This window comes from Arachis stenosperma, chromosome 3, assembly GCF_014773155.1.
Source record: "Arachis stenosperma cultivar V10309 chromosome 3, arast.V10309.gnm1.PFL2, whole genome shotgun sequence".
Classification (NCBI taxonomy): domain Eukaryota; kingdom Viridiplantae; phylum Streptophyta; class Magnoliopsida; order Fabales; family Fabaceae; genus Arachis; species Arachis stenosperma.
Window position 1 is genome coordinate 80471257 of NC_080379.1, and position 7264 is coordinate 80478520.

Here is a 7264-nt window from a genome sequence, read left to right on the forward strand (position 1 = left end):
AAGACTTGGGAGATGCAGAACCTCCATGGGAAAGTCCAGTCATAGAGCCTCCTTCCAAGGTGTCTGATGTTGATGTTGAGGAGGGTGTAAAACCTCCAAGGCATATCATGGTTGAAGACTTTGATAGGTTAATCAAGAGATGGAGATTAATGAAGAAGAAGCACAACCCCCATGACCTTGGTAAGCAACGAAGAAAAGATTGAATTGGAAGAAAGCTACCAAGAGGAATTGGTTGATATTGAAGAAAAGTATGGACTATTATATATTGCTAGAAATCCCTGGATGTCTACTTTACAACCCAATTAAAAGCGCATCAATTGGACTCCTGTAGCTCCAAAAAATTTATTCCGAGTGCAGGGAGGTCAGAATCCAACAGCATCAGCAGTCCTTTTTCAGACTGAATCAGATTTTTGCTTAGCTCCCTCAATTTCAGCCAGAAAATATCTGAAATTATAGAAAAACACACAAACTCATAGTAAAGTCCAAAAATATGATTTTTTTCTAAAAAATAATAAAAGTATACTAAAAACTAACTAAAACAAACTAAAAATTATATGAAATTACCCCCAAAAAGCGTATAAAATATCCGCTCATCACTTACCTTCTCAACCTTGAAACCCACACGCTACTTTCCCTCTTTCCCATACACAATCACCTTTCCCTCTTCCTAAAACCCATCATAAATCCCATCATTCAATTCTCCACCAACGCCACCCACTTCAAATTCAAACCTTTCCCACCTAATTTCCCCCTCCCATTACCGAACCCTAACCCTTCCACCCTTATAAATACCCCTTCGTTTATCTCATTATCCTCACACATAAACACTCTCTCCCTCTTACCCTTTACAATTTACACACTCTTCTTCTTCCCTACCTTCTGATGACAAGTCATTTTATGCTAGTTTCAGAAACATTATTTCATCTGTTTCATTAGGTCTTATGCACTTTCTTGTGCAATAAGTAAGCAATGGGATTGAAGTTTCATACATTTCCTAAGACAATCAAACATGGTGGAATGTATGCATTTTCATGAGATTTTTGCTAAAATTACTTGTATGTTAAGAAGGATGAAAATTCTTGTGAATCTAGCAAAACTTTTATGCACATTTTTTATTGATGATAGGGAAAGATAAGCAAGGAAGAATGGCCATGGAAAGAAGAAGAGGAAGCAACGTTGGTGGCCAAGTTGGTCCACCAACATTGCCAAAAAACGTGGGAAAGGACTGAGCTTTGATGCCAATGTTGGAGGGAACATTGGCAAGCCAACGTTAACCCCAATATTTTTTATGTAATGTGCTTTCAGGAAAATGGAAAAAATGTAGCGACGAGTATGCATGCTATGCACGCATGCGTGGATTTAAAATTTTGATAATCCACGCGCACGCGTGGATAGGTGAACATTGACACTCCAATGTTGAGTTAAACGCTAATGCCAACGTGCGCGAACTGAGCTCCAAAATCTTAATTTTGAAAAAGTGTATTGAGGTGCGTACGCGTAAGCTAATATTTTGACAATCCACGCGCACGCGTAAGTTACGCGCACGCGTGGATAGAGCAACGTTTGACGGAACGTTGCCACTCAAACGCTGGGTCGAACGGCTTCAAAAAAGCTTTCAAAAACTGGAATTGGGGGATTTGCATCCACATGCACGCGCAGGTTACGCGCACGCGTGGACGTGTATCCTGATCCCAAATGTGCAACGCATAACACGCAAACACGTAGAGTGGTTGATGCGCAATTAACCGAGAACATAGGTTTGGATTTTAACACTAAAATAAGATTGACGTTGTAAGCATAGTCCAAATCCAACAATCGATCATCAATCAAATTGGAATTCAAAAGATATGTCACAATTCAAAACTAATTCAAAACCAAGAGTATTGGACTCCCGGATCGTCTCCCAAGGAACACTTAAGAACAATGAGTGTGCAATTCTGGTTGTAGTGATCAAGGGGTTTTCAAATAAGAGATGAACATATAAAGCAATAAAAGAACATGAAAAATTGTAATGATTGAACTAATGAAGAAATTAAAGAACCGACTATGTAATATAAACAGGTAAAGTATAAAAGAGATTAACATATAAGTTTATGAAAAATTGCATAAAAAGAGTCTTGGCTTGGAGTGAGCTAAGGGTCCTTTCCTTATTGGAACCACAACTATGACAATTATGATGGATTAGTCTCACTTGATCAACCCTCACATCAGAAAGTAAGTTAAATGAGCATAAGTGTTCTTAACCCACAAATCCTAAATTACTTGCAAATTGCCTTAGCAACAAATTAGCGTTAGTGGAAACAAGAACAATTAACAATCCAAGAATTGACACTAAATGTTGGACATTCCAACACTAGAAACCTAATTTCTCACTTTACCCAAGCCAAGAGCCAAAAATTTAGCCTAAAACCATGATTGACATTTTGTTAAACACTTAGTGGGCAAAAACCTTAAACATGCGAAAATGAGAAAAAAGGCTTGAAAATAAAAACAACAATTGATCTCAATCAACAAGAATAACACAAGGAAGCATGAAACAAACATCAAACATCAAATTCATCAATAAGAAATTGAAATTGCAAATGAGAAGTGAAATTGAACTATAACTTGAATTAGAAGAAAGAGTAAGAACAATGTAACTATAAAGAGTAATAATAAGAGAATACTTACAATGGACGTTAGCAAAATCCAAGATCAAAAATGGAAATGGCACGTGAATGTAAAACCCTAGTATAAACCCTAATAGAGATGATGAAAAACTTAGAGAAAAATAAACTAAAAGCTTCCTACTACTACTCCTAAACTATCCTAATGATATGCTATGTTATGGTCTTCATTCCCCTTCCAATATGAGGTAAAAGACTTCAAAAATGGGCCTCCAAAGCCTCAAAATTGCGAGTCATGTGCCATTTTAATGAAGTCATGTGCGGACACCTGTGTGGACGCACAGGCGTGTGCGTCCGCACACTTTGCGAAAATCACTTTTTGTGCGTACGTACAAGTATCTGTGCGCACGCACACTAGGCAATGCTTGGTTGGACACGCGACGCGCTCGAAAGAATTCACACGCTCTGATTGGGCACCTTTGCGTACGCATCAGTAGCTGTGCGCACGTACACGTCTCTGAACTCAACCCCTTTGATTCTTCATGTTTCCTCCACTTTGCATGCTCTTCTTCCATTTCCTCCAACTCATTCCTGCCTTATACACCTGAAATCACTCACAAACAACATCAAGGCATCGAATGGAATGCAAATGGAATAAAATAGATTAAATTGGGAATAAAAGAGCATGTTTTCATAATCAAGCATAAATTGGGAGGAAAGTTCAAATGCATGCTATTCATGGGAATAAGTGAAAGCTTATGTGATGAAATCCATTCAATTCTAACCAAAAATGATCATAAAATATGGATTCATCAATTCTGCCACACTTAAACACTAGCATGTCCTCATGCTAAACACACTCAAAGGAGATAGATGAAAGGGAAAATGACTTATGCTATATACTACTCAAATGCATGCAACTATTCTAAGGCTAATCGCTAATATGTACTATGATGAGAGTTGGTAGAAACAAACCATGAAATTCTAATCCATCACAAGAAAACTTTAGAGCCAATGCAAAGAATTCATGCACAAAGATTAATGACCAAAGAATTGAATTGAAATTATCAAAAATATCCAATTAAACAACTTGTAAGAAGATACAATATGAGGCGTAACAACATAGAATTGAGCAATCGAACCCCTCACTGAATGTGTATCCCCTCAATTCACTCAGTGTTTAGGGTCTAACCACTCAATTCTCCTTTTATCATGCTTTTCAAAGATTTGCAAGTCATCTAACAATCAACTAGTATTCAATGCATGAATAACAAATATCATGAGGTCTTTAGAGGGATGTAATGGGGCTAAGGTTTAGGTAGGATGAAATATGGTTAAGTGGACTTAATGAATTAGTTCTTGATTAGGTTGAGTGTCCACCTAATTCTACATCACCTATGTACTCATAACATTACAACCTATCTACCCATTTTCTTTTTTTTTATCTCACCTCACTTATGCATTTTCTTTCTAAACATGGCATATGCATCCTTTATTTACTCTATTATTTCATACTTTGTTATGCACAAAATTTTATTATTATTATTATTATTATTATTTTGAAATTGAACTATGAATACACATGTCTTAATTAATGAAATGCATGAGCATTACATAATTGCCAAAAATTTTTCACAATAAGTTCATGCCTCTATTACCAATGTTTCCCGAATTTCCCCCACACTTTGAATATACACACTAATTCATCCAAGCTAATCAAAGAGTAATTCAGGGACATCAATGGCTTTCCGCTTAAGGAGAGAAATGTGCAATCATTAGAACAAAAAAGGGTTCATGATGCGGGTGCATCATTGCCTGCTTTTAGTAGTTATTTCAGTAGATTTTTGTTTAGTTTTCATTAAAATTTTTTCAATAAATGAGTAATAGCATGAAATATCTCTACATTAAGAAAAATCTCAAGCATAGGTGAATTTTAGCTAATATACAGGGTAAATATGATAAAATAGATCACACTAAGTGAAGTTTTGATTTTGAGTATTATTAGCACATTTAGTATATAAAGATCATCTTGTATTTTACTTTGATGCACTTTGTTTGTTTAATTTCAGGCCAAAAGAAGCAGAGAAGAGCCACGTTAGTGGCTACGTTAGTGCCACTAATGTGGCCATTAACATAGAAGGAAGGAAAGCTTGGAAAGTTAGTGGCAACGTTAATGCCACTAACTTTAGCGAAGGGCAAGAAGACCCACGTTAGCAGCCCCGTTAGTACCACTAACGTGGGCATTAACGTGGAGCAAAATAGGGAGCCAACGTTAGTGACACAAACTTTGTCACTAACGTTGGAAAAGGGCCAAGAACACCCACGTTAGTGCCACTAATGTGTGCATTAATGTGGAAGAAGGAGGCAGCCGTAAAGTTAGTGGCAACGTTAATGCCACTAACTTTAGCAAAGCAAACAAGGCCTACGTTAGTGGCCACGTTAGTGCCACTAACGTGGGCAAAATCTCACCCGGCAGCCTGACCATGCCTTCTTCAAACAAGAATAACTTGAGCCACAAAGCTCCAAATGAAGTGATTTCAGTGGCATTGGAAAGTAAGATTCCAGAGCTTTCCATGCATATATGGCACTACATAGTGGACACTAGATTTGAGGGAGAAAACCTGCCCCAAAAGTGCAAAGATGAACATGGTATCAATCTGTAGTAAGGCCAGCTGACCTCTTCACCTTCCAAGAAATGTAACTCGATCTGTAGAGCTCCAAATGATGCGCTTTCAAAGGCGTTGGAAAGTCGACATCTAGGGCTTTCCAACAATATATAATAGTATGGAGTGAACATTACGTTTGAGCTCCAGAACCTGGAAATATTAATCCTCTAAATGTTGATGTTATTGTGGCTAACGTTGCCATTAACGCCAGTGACTACGCCAGCAACCCTTTCCTCTTCAAAGGAGCATAACATGAGTTACAAAGGTCTAATTGAGTTGATTTTAGTTTCATTAGAAAAATGACATTTAGAGCTTTCCAACGATATAAAATAGTCTATAGTGAGCATAAAATTGGAGCACAAACAAGAGGCATCTTTTAAGCCCCCAAAATACCAACTAGGTAGCAAGTGTGACGTTAGCCACACTAACTTCAGCACTAACGGCACACTTGTATCGTTAGTGTGGCTAACAGTAGCAATAACGCCAAGTCACCCTGGACCTCAATTTGATTTACTTCTCTCTCAAGCCCACTTCAAAGTTCAAGCAAGCAAGCCTACAATTGTCAAGCAATCAAGGCCACAAGAAGCATCTAGAATACTTAAAGGCCTTAGTTTCTACATTCAAGGGGGGAATAACGGAAAATTGAAGGAAGGGGAATAGAGTGAAGACCAATTCGAACTTCTGTGAATTGGCACACTCCAAGGGGAATGGATCTTCGGACCCCTCCCCTCCTACAATCTTCTTCCTTTTCTCTTCTTTTTCTTTTCTTGGTAGTAGTTTAATTCTAGTTTGTACTTTTCATTTATGAACTTTGAATTTTCAATTTCAGTTTTAATCTTCATCTTTATTTTCTGCACTTTCTTTCTTTTCTGTTTTGGTAGAGCAATGAACAACTAACTCTTTTTATTGGGTTAGAGAGCTCTATTGCATTTAATGGATCAATTGTAGTTTTTATTCTTCTTCCTCTTTCTTTTCTCTTAATTTTACTAGAGAGCTTTTGATGATTGGATTTTTGATGGTATAGAATTTCACAAATGAATTCTCGTTGCAAGTATAGTTTCTAAACCAATCAATAATCCTTTTATACAAAAAGTTGTTTGTCACTAGTACAAACCCCTAAAATTTATAAACCGAAGTATTCAAACCTCGGGTCGTTCTCCCTAGGAATTACAATAAAGTGCCTTCTTATTGGTTATGAGTTATTTTTGGGGTTTTGATAAGAAACATGAAAGATAAATGGCAAAAAAGTAAACTAATGGCTAAAAAGGTCTTGGCAAGATTTGGTGGTCAAAGATCTCTATCCCTGTCACTAACCATAATATGAGAATTGGCAAGGATTAATCTCATTAAATCATCCTCTAACTAGTAGTAAAGGAAAGTTAAATGAGATGTATCAATCCAAGTCCATAGGTCCTAACTCTCCACTAATTCAATTAGTGAGAACTAGAGTCAATGGCTCCCAATCATCAATTACTTGGACATTAGTAACTCTAGAGTTCCTAAGTTACCTTTCCAAGACAAGAGCATAAAATTCTATTCTAAAATCCAACTAAGCATTTCATCAAACACTTGGAAGGCATAAAAGAAAAGCATAGTAAATTGACAACAACAATGAAATCTAACAACAATTATTGCAAGGAATTAACAACAACAATAAAAAGAAACACAATTATTATGAATTACCTTGAATTGAATTGAAAGAAAATAGAAGGAACAAGAGTAGATCTAGAACAAAACATAGAAGCAACATAAAGGAAATTACAACAAAAGAATAGAAGAAGAATGAATGTAACAACTAGGAATTGAAAGGTAGAAGTAGAAGAAGATGAATGAAAACCTAGATTTAAGAACTAAACCTAATCCTAATCCTAATCCTCACTTCTCTCTCTAGAAACTAACTCTAAACTAATCCTAATGAGTGTGAATGATTAAAAGTCCCTTTGCTCTTCAATCCTTAGCTTTAACTAGTAGTTTAGGCGCCAAAGTTGGTTG